Below are 11,872 nucleotides of genomic sequence, written 5' to 3' on the forward strand. Positions count from 1 at the left end.
CGCCGACGAGGCCTACATGCAAGAGCTCCGCCAGCAGCACCCAGAGCTCGTGGAGGCGGAGCGGGCGATCTTTGCCATCGCGAAAGGTGGCGAGGTTATTGTGCTCTTCTCTAATGACGAGGTCGAAGGCGGCGAGGATGGCGGCACAGAGGGCAGCGAGGTTACCGCGATCTCCTCTGATGACGATGTCGAAGGCAGCGGCGACGGCGACGGCGGTGCGGAGGGCAGCGAGGTGGCCCCGAGGACGAGGAGATCGATGTTGACGAGTGGAGGAGTGCCTTCCCCAACGACCCCGACGACGGTACTGGCCCGGACCCGGCTCGCGGCACACCGTACATGACGAGGAAGGATTCGCTTGACCTCTACTTCGACCGAAAGTAGTTTAGCTTAGTTTCAATTTATGCTTTATGTTCGGTTATGCAAAACTATCTATGTTTATTTTTGGATGCATGCTACTTTCGGTTGAACCTGCTTTGAACTTGATCAAATTGAAGTTTACAACCTTAAGTTTAGGGGATCGACTAGAAAAGGCCAAAATTTGCTGGAGTATATATATATATCCACTAAGGGGTTTAGTCCTTTAACTTTTTAAGGATCGCCTAGAGATGTCCTTATGACTTGTTTATTTCAGTTCTTCACAATGTGATGCTCTATATGTGCAACTATTTGCCGTGCAGTTCAATTTCATCAATAACAGTTTCAACAATATCACTATGAATTATGATATTTGCTTGCTATTAAGGATATTGTAGTTAACATGCCTTTTCATTTTTCAATTGTTGTTTAGCAACATGCATTGTTCTGAATGACTAAATATGCAATCCTAGGCTACATAGCAACAAGGAAGAGTGTTACCTTAATGTTCTGATGATGTCTAGATATACATGTAATAAAATCTTATATAATGGGATGGATGGAGTGTTGTACTACGTCATTTTTCAATTGTTTTTTAGCTTCTAATATTAACTTGGTGCTTTTAGTTACATATATCATTTCCAAAGATCCACACTTCGACCCTTTCTGTGTATGGGGCGATGAGATATTCATGAACCAGCATCAAGTGAGGAAACTAATAAAGATTGTTATTAAAATGGGTTAAAAGATGTCAATCAAACTATTTGTTTACACTTTATGCAAGACAACAGTGAACTGCAGGATGGTAAGTAAGAACCCGGTAGCCTTCTTTTTTACTTCCCATAATGAGTTGTGTTAGATGACAATATCTGAATCTTTTTTCATGTGCAGCGGATCCTGAAGCAGTTTACTCAAGATTACCTCTCAAACTACATGATTGCACGGCCGACCATCACAAGGGGTTGGACTAGAGTCCTGCATGCCTTCTGCATCCAGGAGAGCACAATAGGGCCATTCTGCTTCACCTTGTTCAGCAACTGGAATGTCTGTCGCCTCCTTCTTTACCATCTATAATAGTACAAGTATAGAACCCTGGTACATCATTCTTTATTTTGTGCTTCTGTAATTCTTAAACATATGTACCTATGAATCGAATAATGCATTAGTTGTTTGAACCTGATGTATATGAATAAAGCTATAGCCTACTTTAAAGTTTAAATTAGGTACAATTTTAAATAGCAACAGTTAAATTAGGGAAAATTATGTTGTGCTAGTCATTACGGCACACACGGTTGGTAAAACACGAACATTTGCGATATACACCATAATCCGAGACAATTCACAAAGAGGAAACATGTGCAAGCATGCACGCAGTTGCCATTTGCAAAGCGTGTGTGATGTCACACACTATCACATACGATGCGGGAAAACTAAATGTGTGTGATTGTCTACCTATCGTACACAGTTTATAATCATGAAATGTGTGTGATGCCCCAGGCATCGTAAAACTCCCGTGCCTGGAATCTACCTGGTTTTAGGCAGAACCACAAAACTCTGACTGCGATGGCAATGCAAGCACAAACGAGTAGCAAGGATGAAGCATTTGGGATATTCGAGATATCAGAAACGGTTATATAGGGACAATTGTATGCATGAAGGCTCCCTATCCCAGATGGTTTCTGGGTCGTGTGGGAAGGACCCCCCTATCGCCCACACTCACGTGGTGACAGTTCCAAATGCCGTCGCGGAAAGGGGTTAAAAACCGTTTCTTTAGGACCAACGCGCACAAGTGGGAATAACATATATTGTTATTGCGGTTTGACCGATAAAGATCTTCATAGAGTATGTAGGAACCAATATGAGCATCCAGGTTCTGCTACTGGTTATTGACCGAAGATGTGTCTCGGTCATGTCTACATAGTTCTCGAACCCGTAGGGACCGCACGCTTAATGTTTGATGACGATTTGTATTATGAGTTATGTGTTTTGGTGACTGAAGGTTGTTTGGAGTCCCGGATGAGATCATGGACATGACGCAGAGTCTCAAAATGGTCGAGAGGTAAATATTCATATATTGGAAGGTTATATACAGACACTGGAATGGTTCCGAAGAAGTTCGGGGATTTTTCGGAGTACCGGGAAGTTACCAGAATCCCCCGGGAAAGTTAATGGGCCTCATGGGCCATGGTGGAGGAGGAGGCAGGTCACAGGAGGTGGCATGTGCCCCCCGCCATCACAGTCCGAATTGGACAAGGGGTGGGGTGTGTGGCCTCCCTTTCCTTCTCCCTCTTCCCCTCTTTCCCCTCCCCCCTCTCCGTCGGAAGGAAGGTGTCGGATTGCGGGTTTTGGCAAACCCTTGAGGTTCGAACACCGGGGTGTGCATGAAGATCTCTCCCTAGCTCGCTCTCGCAACGATCTCAAGGCCTAGCTCGCCGAACCCAAGGACCAAGTGACACGAGAGTTTATTCTGGTTCGGGCCATCGTTGTGGTGTAATACCCTACTCTAGTGTGGTGTGGTGGATTGCCTCGTGGGCTAAGGATAAATTAGTACAGTGGATGAACAACCTCAAGAGGAGAGGTGTTCTTGAGTTTGATGAGTTGGTGAGATGGCCTTGGTGGAGTGGATCTGATCCAAGATGAGCCGATCCTTCACGACGGTGGTGGCTAGTCCTATTTATAGAGGCCCTGGTCCTCTTCCCAAGTGTTTAGGCGGGAAGGGATCCCACAACAGCCAATTTTGAAGGGAGAAAACTAGTACAAGTTATCCTGACAAAAGGTGGTCTTCGCCTGCCAAAGGCTCTGGTGGTGACGCCACCGTGGGCTACGCGATGACCTTCGTCATGTCGTCCTGCTGGTCTTGGTCTTGTTGCACCGATATGGAAATCTTTCCCTGATGTCTTGGGACTCCTCGCCTGTGCCTGCTTCCTTAGTACCAAAGAGGAAACCGGCACTCTACGCCCGCTGGCGCCCGCCTGGCCTTGGTCCTCATGGCACACGTCACGCGAACCTCGCTAGGTGTCCCTTGCATAGATATCTTCGCTCCTCAGGAGCCAGACTAGCGAGGCCACCCCTGGGGAGGTCTTGGTGTCTTCTGCCTCGCGAGGCTTGGCCCCTCGCGAGGGTCTTGAGTGGTTGCTGATGAAGATGGGCCATACCAGGCTGTTGGTGGAGCCGGGCCCTGGGCCACAGGCTGGTAGTTCTGGATACCCCCGTTCCCAGGACGGCGATAGTAGCCCCCGGGCCCAAGGAGCGCTCATACTTGGCTTCAAGGCGAAGCCAAAGGGCAAGTGCGGAGCACCGCAGTCCCCAACCACCTGTGGCCTTGATTGACGCATGGCGATTGGAAGGTCGTGGGCATGTGCGCTTCCCCATGCTGCCTCGGCAACTGCGCGACTTGACGAGACCCTGCTGCATGCAGAAGAAAACCATCATTACCTTGGATGGTGGAGGTCGGCGGTTGGCCTCCCTCTCGCTATAAATGAGGAGAGGGGCGGAGCCCCCACTGCTCATCTCCTCCCCCATTCCGCTTGCTTCTTCTTTCTCCTTCTTGATGTGACATCCATGGCGCCGATATGAAGGTTCTCCGCCACTGAGAAGGGGAAAACCCCCCGTGAATAGCTTGGGACACTCCCACCAAAGAAGAGGCCGGTCCGCTCCCGCGACATCGTCGTGAGGCCAGAGGTGACGAGGCCTTGGTATGAGCGGCCTCCCCTCGGCTACCCGCTGCCCTTGTATGCTCGGGAAGAAGGCTCCGAAGGAGGAGGCAACGACCGGCGCTGCTCACGCCAAGGTCGCAGTGGTCGTGACGTGGTGGTCCGTGCCGCCGCCCCGTGAACCCACGCTGAGGGCTCCTTGCGTGAACTCGTGGTGTGGGCGGCGATGCTACCGCGCACGTGGATCCAATTCCCACTATTCTCGCCGAAGTGATGCCACCAAGGGGGCTGCTCGAGCTGCGGCTATAGCATGCCGAGTGCAGCACCCCGGCGATGGGAGCAGAGGTTGAGCCCGTTTCCCAGGGAAAGATCTTCATGACCCGCGGATGGGGTAAGGTTGCCCGCATCTGCTGCGTGGAGGGGGCCCTCACCATCCATTTTGAGTACGACGACCTCTCCATGACGTTCTTCAAAGTCTTCGACGAGGAAGGCCGCCGCCTGGAGTGCTGTCCTGAAGGGGATCACCATGACAGCACAGGGGTAGGCGATGGGCCCACCCATGCTCCCGCCGATGACTCCTCCAGCAGCAGCGATGGTGCCTGGGAGTCCAACGACTCTCTCGAGCCTGACGAGACTCCGAAGACGACCGACGACAGCTACATGCCCCCGAGCTCATGCCATGCCCGGAGCACAGCAGCGGCGTCCGCTCGTCGTTGCCACTGATCTGGACGGGGTTGGCGTCGACCCCTCGTGGCCCACTATTGATGATGGCACCGACGGTGATACTTGTAGATAGGGCTCCTAGAAACCTCCTTCTTTTGTACCCTACGAGGAATCGAGATGAACCCTGTGGGGGTGTGTAAAGAGTTTGTAACACTTTTGCATCAATATCATTTTCATTGTGAAATTCGTGGTTGCACGTCTTGCTCTAGCATTGTCCCCATTTTCGTCCTCGTGGTAGCTTAGTGCTCTATGCCGACAGGTACCAGTCCCCAGGCAGGCTTCAGCCATCGCTGGTATGCCAGGTTGCGATGTCGTGGTCAAGGCCAGGAGGTGAGCGGCCCGAGGTTCGGTAAGAGCTCCTAAGGTGCGATGCTCAAGAGGTCCCCCTTGGCGTGCAAGCAGCTCCCTAAAGGTAGAAAAGGAAGGCGGCATTGCAGGAGCAAGGCTGCAGGGGTCGAGAATCCTAAGTCGCGAGCCAGGTTGCCTTGGATACGTGACTCATCGTAGCGATCATGGATCGATACCTTGCATGGCGTCCGGTTCATTGGCCGGTGATGGTGATGCTGCCAGGTTGTGCCCATGCCAGCTCCCACCCTTCACACCCTCCTGTGTGCTCTACGTCCTCGGATCCCGACCCTCAAGCGAGCTCAGCCGCCGCTGGTATGCCAGGTCGCGATGCCGTGGTCAAGTCCAGGGGGTGAGGGCTGAAGAGTCAGTAAGAGCTCCTGAGGCGCGATGCTCAGGAGCCCTCCCTTTAACACCCAAGCGAAAAGCATGAAAGGGAGCAGCTTGTGGGACCTCTTGCAGCTAGGCTCCAAAGGTTCCTGCCGGTTAGTGCGAGAGAGAGAGAGAGTAGCCCATAGCGGTGCTTGCCGGCCTGCCATTACTCCTTCCGCGAGAAGATGAAGGCGTTAAGGATCTGGTGAGGTGGTGTACACGGAGTGGGCCACAAGCCAGAGCTCGATCGCACAGGTTTATCAGTGTTGTAGGGACGGACACGAGCACAAGCACCGTGCCAGCATTTGAGTCTCCCGTTGCGGGATAAGCAAGTGACCGATCAGCAACGCGGGAGGCCGTGATGAGCAAGCACCGATGAGTAGTGATTATAGAGCAATTCATGCGAGGAGGCAACTAGTTCAGATAGATGCAAGAACAATACATGCCACTGGGACAGACCCGATCGGCCTAGGGATGATGCAGCCCGTGAGGTGCTCCCAACAGAGTAAGCTAAAGATGCAAAAGGATACACGCCGCAGGGACAAGCCCATGCGATTTGGGGCTAATTCTGCCCGAAGGGCGCCCCTAACTAAATGAACTGGAAAGAGTCACCTGATATCATAGCTGGAGTGGTGTCAGGGTAGCCGAACATGCGTGCTGGAGAAGTTGCTCCTCATGAGCCGCCAGGGTCCTGAGCCTAGGAGACTCTGAAGGCCCAGGTGGCCCCTGAAGAACTGTCGCGATCTCCACCAGGACAGCATGATGCCTGGCCTCCTAAGCCGCTAGAATGCTCTGTAGGTGGCGCTGGAAGGTTACAGATGCGTTCGGAAGGCCGAGAGGCATGCAAACATAGCTGTGAGGGGGACCCTCACACCGTCCAACGCGTGAAGGCCAGAAACGTCCCTGAGATGGTACCATGTTGAGCCCTGGAATGTCGACACAGACGCGCAGCCCGCCACCCTCGCCAGGGTGGGGAGCTGCACTGGATGGTGGGCAACGGTCGCCATGTATGGTCCTTGCCTCTTGAAGCTCCTGGATTGCCTTGGTGATGACCTCCTGAGCACAAGGCGTTCCACGCCTCGTGCCCTCTTGAGGGAAACATGTGGTGAAGCATGCCTCCACATGGTGCCCGAGAGCCTCCCTCGTGACGATGGCTAGGTCTGAGGCCCTCCATAAGAGAGCCCCCGAGCCCAGCCTGAGGAGGGCGCTGGGCGCGGCTTCCTATGCAAGCACCCCATCTGCGAGTGCCCCATCTATGGGCGCAGGTCCTGAGATGGTGCCGCTGGAGATGCCGCCCTCCTGAGGCCCTTGATGGAGTAGCTTCTTCTTCTTCGGCTTGGCCTTAGGAGGGTACAGGGTGCCTTCGTTGTCGGGGTCTTCGGTCGCTGCAGCTTGGTAAGTGCGCTCGAGGGAGCACACAACATCTCTTTCTTCATAAGGGACCGTGATGATGCCGCCACTCCCTGGCATCTTGAGTACATTGTAGCCTTGGTGGGTCACTGCCATAAACTTGGCCAAGGCTATATACCCAAGGATGGTGTTGTATGACAGGCGGATGTGGGCGACGTCGAAGTCGATGAGCTCGGTGCGGTAGTTGTCGCGCTGACCGAAGGTGACAAGGAGGCGGACCTGCCCTATCAGGGTGGTGGAGCTGTCGGTCACTCCTGAGAAAGGCTTGGTAGGCTGCAGCTGATTGTATGGCACTTGGAGACTATAGAATGTCTCGACGGATAGGACGTTGAGCCCTGCACTGCTGTCAATGAGGGTCTTGGTGACTTGAACGTTGCTGATTACGGGTGAGCAGAGCATTGGGAGGGCGCCGACGGTCACCGCACACTTGAGCTGATCGGACGAGCTGAAGGTGATGGCACACTTGGACCACCTGAGTGGGCGTGTGGCCTCGAGCCTAGGAAGGGTCGTGTTCACCTTGCAAGCAAACTTCTTGAAGGCACGCTGAGAGGCTGGGGCTTAAGCACCACCCAAGATACAGGCGATGGCGCGTGGCTCCTGGAAGCCCGCAGCCCCCTTGTCTTGATGGTGGTCGTCGTTCCTTCTTGGTGGGGGCGGCAACGGAGGGAGGCCGGCGTTGCCCTACGGGCGGTCCTCACGAGGCTGGTCTCTCCGGGCACCCTTGCGAGGTTGGTCCTGCCAACGGTCCTCACGAGGCCTGTCACGCCACTCCTGGCGGGGGCCGCGATCATCCCGGCATCCCCCGCTTCATCGTCCTCCTCGGCCGTAGCCTCGGTCGTTGCCCTAGAGGCGTCGACTGAAGCGCCCATCTCGGATGGCCCTGAGCTGTTGATAGTCGCTGGTGTTGTGGCTGTGAACATTGTGGAAGGTGCAGAATGGGCGGTTGGCCTTGGATGATTCGGGGTGGTCGCGACCGCGCTTCATCTCTAGCTCCGCCGCGAGCACGGCGGCCCCCTTGCGCTTTACGTCATTGATCTTTGCCTTCTTTTCCTCCTGGTCAGGAGCTGGGAGCTCGAGGAGGGAAAGGCGTTCTTCCTCAACCCTTGCGCACTTGGTCGCCATATTGAACATCTCTAGGGCCGTGCATAGCTCCTCGTGGATGGTGATCTCCTCCTTCATCTTGATGTCGCAGACGCCATCGGAGAACACAGAGATGATGGCCTCGTCCGTCACCTTGGGAATCTTGAGGTGAACGCTATTGAAGCACTAGATGTACTTCTGCAGGGTTTCCCCTGGTTGCTGCTTGATGCACCCCAGGTCGCCTACAGCTGGCGGGCGGTCGCGACGCCTTGAAGTTGGCGACAAAGTGCTCGTGCATATCGCCCCAGGAGATCGATCCCGCAGCAAGTTCAGGAGCCACGACCGCGCGCCATACTTGAGGGCCATGGGAAACCAGTTTGCCATGACCTTATCATTTCCGTTGGCTGCCTCGATGCTCAGGTCGTAGAGCTGCAAGAACTCCGCGGGCTCGGGGGTGCCATCGTAGCGCGGAGGCAGGTCCGGCTTGAACTTGCCTGGCCAGACGACCGTGCGCAGCTCAGTAGTAAAGGCATGACAACCTGTTGTGGTCACCGGAGCCCGTCGTGGTGGCGAAGCCTGATCCTGATATCCACGCACCACCACCGCAGGCGGCGCGCGGTCTTGACGCAATGGTGCTGGGAGCGCAGGAGCATTTTCTTGCGGCCTTGGGACTTCTTGGCAGCTTCCTTATTCGTGCGCGGGCGCTCGGCGTGGCGGTTCACGCCGTGGGACCGCGCGTCTTGGTGCGAGGACACCATCTTGATGTGGAGGCGGTGGAGGCACTCCGTGAGCCGAGCGTCTTGGTGCAAGGGCGTTGTCTTGATGCGGAGGTAGCGGAGGCGCTCCGTGAGCTATGTCGCCCGTGGCTGGGGGTGGGCGAGGTAGCGAGAGAGACGGTGCAGGAGAGCCCCCGGCAGCGCTGACGAGCTCGGTGATGCGGTCCAGCTAGTCATCGTAGAGGTCGTTGATCGGGCGGTAACACAGGAGCTCGCGTGCTATGAGCAGCGCGGCTTACGTGTCCGTGGGCGTGCAACGAGCGTGGGACGACGAGCCGTCCAGAGTCAACAACGGGGTGACAGTGCCTCCGTCCTGCTGCACGGAGTGGTGCAGCGATAAAGCCTGCTGCTTGTTTGCTGCCGGGCCGGTGGCGGCGTTTGCAGCGAGTGATGGAGAACGGTGGGGAGGTCCGCCAATGGGCGCCGTCTGAGTGATCCGGGCGGCGAGGGCGGCCCGGCGCGCAGCACAGTCTCGGCGAGCATCGAACATGGATGCGGTGGAGCAGTGGAGCGTGAATCAACGGAAGAAAGGCTTCAGTGCACCCCTACCTGGCATGCAAAATGTCGGATTGCGGTGCTGGCAAACGCTTGAGGTTCGAACACTGGGGTGTGCAGGAAGATCACTCCCTAGCTCGCTCTCGCAACGATCTGATGAGGACATCAATACCATTGTTACACCCACAACCTCTGCTGCGATACATACTGGACCAATTACTAGAGCTCGCGCACGCCTATTGAATTACCAGGTACTTTCATTTCCTGGTAACTTTTCTAATGTTCATGAGAATATGATGCTGCCTAAATTGGATATATTTGTTTTGCTTACAAATGAAGGGCCTAGCTTGGACAAGAAAGATGAACCTTGGAGCAAGTTCAAGCATGGAGATGATGGCATGCGCAAGGGGAACAAGAACAGAGTTACAAGTGATGATTCCAGGACTTTGAAGCCACCATAAGGAGTGCATGAAGCTTTGGACAAAATATACAAGATGCCACTTCATAAATTTCGTTCAGAGGCTATCCTAGGTGCCGCGTCACCTTATTTTTGGTCCAGGCCCATGTAATTTAGAAATATTTGAGTATAGGTTGTTTTTAGAGTCCGTATGTGTGGGGAAACAAGAGTTATGGTTGGTTTCGGACCCCTCCTCCAAGGACCATGAAATTCCCCCTCTCTCCTCCATATATACAGCCCTTAGGGCATGTTTTAGACTTCGGGTTTTGTTTAGATTAAAAGTTCGCCATAGCTGCAACTTCGCGTACTTCGTTTGTATTCTAAGACTAGACCAAGACGTCACAGAACCCCACCTTGATCAAGAAAATAAATCTATCATCTAAAATTCACAATATCCAGATTGCAATCTCAGTTTCTTGCTTGTTCTTCATTTGCTCGCAGGAAACATACCCTCGTGGTTAGATTGATCGTGCTCCGGCATGGTCAATAACCCTCGGAAGTTGGTTTAGCGATTGCTACGACACGACGTCTCGGACGTTCGTCGTTGGATCGTCAAGGTCGACTCCCACAGAAAACGATAGCCACCATCTCATCGAAACATCAGGACACCTTTGCCTCTATCACGATCTCAAGGCCTAGATCGCCGAACCAAAGGAACAAGAGACACGAGAGTTTATACTGGTTTGGTCCACCGTTGTGGTGTAATACCCTACTCCAGTGTGGTGTGGTGGATTACCTCTTGGGCTAAGGACAAACTAGTACAGTGGATGAACAGCCTCCTGAGGAGAGGTGTTCTTGAGCTCGATGAGCTGGTGAGATGGCCTTGGTGGAGTGGATCCTATCCAAGATGAGCTGATCCTTCACTACGGTGGTGGCTAGTCCTATTTATAGAGGCCCTGGTCCTCTTCCCAAGTGTTTAGGCGGGAAGGGATCCCAGAACGGCCAATTTCAAAGGGAGACAACTAGTACAAGTTATCTTGACAAAAGGTGGTCTTCGCCTGCCAAAGGCTCTAGTGGTGACGCCGCCGTGGGCTCCGCGGTGACCTCTGTCCTGCCGTCCTACTGGTCTTGGTCTTGTTGCACCGACATGGAAACCTTTGCCTGATGCCTCGAGACTCCTCGTCTGCGCCTACTTCCTTAGCACCAAAGAGGAAACTGGCACTCTGCGCCCACTGGCACCCGCCTGGCCTTGGTCGTCATGGCACATGTCATGCGGACCTCGTGAGGTGTCCCTTGCATAGGTATCTCCGCTCCTTAGGAGCCATCCTAGCGAGGCCACCCGTGGGGAGGTCTTGGTGTCGTCCACCTCGTGAGGTTTGGCCCCTCGCGAGGGTCTTGAGTGGTTACTGATGAAGATGGGCCGTACTAGGCCCTTGGTGGAGCCACGCCCTGGGCCGCAGGCAGGCAGGTCTGGGTACCCCTGTTCCCAGGATGCTAACAGAAGGGGGGAGCCGACTAGGACTAGGAGTCCTAGTAAGAGTCCCCCCACATGGTGCACCCCTAGGGCCGGTCGACCTCCGCTCTCCTCCTTTATATACGGGGGCAGGGGGCACCCCAGAGGCACATCAATTATTCTCTTAGCCGTGTGCGGTGCCCCCTCCATAGTTTACTCCTCCGGTCATATCATCGTAGTGCTTAGGAGAAGCCTTAAGCGGATCACATCACGCTCACCGTCACCACGCCGTCGTGCTGACGGAACTCTCCCTCAACCCTCTACTAGATCAAGAGTTCGGGGGACATCATCGAGTTGAACGTGTGCTGAACTCGGAGGTGCCGTACGTTCGGTACTAGATCGGTTGGATCGTGAAGACGTTCGACTACATCAACCGTGTTAACCTAATGCTTCCGCTTTTGGTCTACGAGGGTACATAGACACAGTCTCCCCCTCTCGTTTCTATGCATCTCCTAGATAGATCTTTTGTGATCATAGGAATTTTTTGAAATTGCATGCTATGTTCCCAACAATTAGCGACGGTACTGAGGCCAGGAGCTCTCCATGCTCTCATCGTCGCCCATGGTGGGAAGCGCGAGGCGTCGGTGATGGCGGATTCGGATGATGCTGATCTCCACTGCTGCCCGCAAGAAGAGAAGAAAACTAACTGCCGGCATCACCGCTGTACTTTGCCAGAGGGCCACCCGCTGTAGGTACGGCCGCTGGTTGGGGCAGTAGTGGAGGGTGCCACCGTGCAGTTTGCACCTGCTCCGGG

The sequence above is a fragment of the Triticum aestivum genome, chromosome 4A (genome assembly GCF_018294505.1).
Source record: "Triticum aestivum cultivar Chinese Spring chromosome 4A, IWGSC CS RefSeq v2.1, whole genome shotgun sequence".
Classification (NCBI taxonomy): domain Eukaryota; kingdom Viridiplantae; phylum Streptophyta; class Magnoliopsida; order Poales; family Poaceae; genus Triticum; species Triticum aestivum.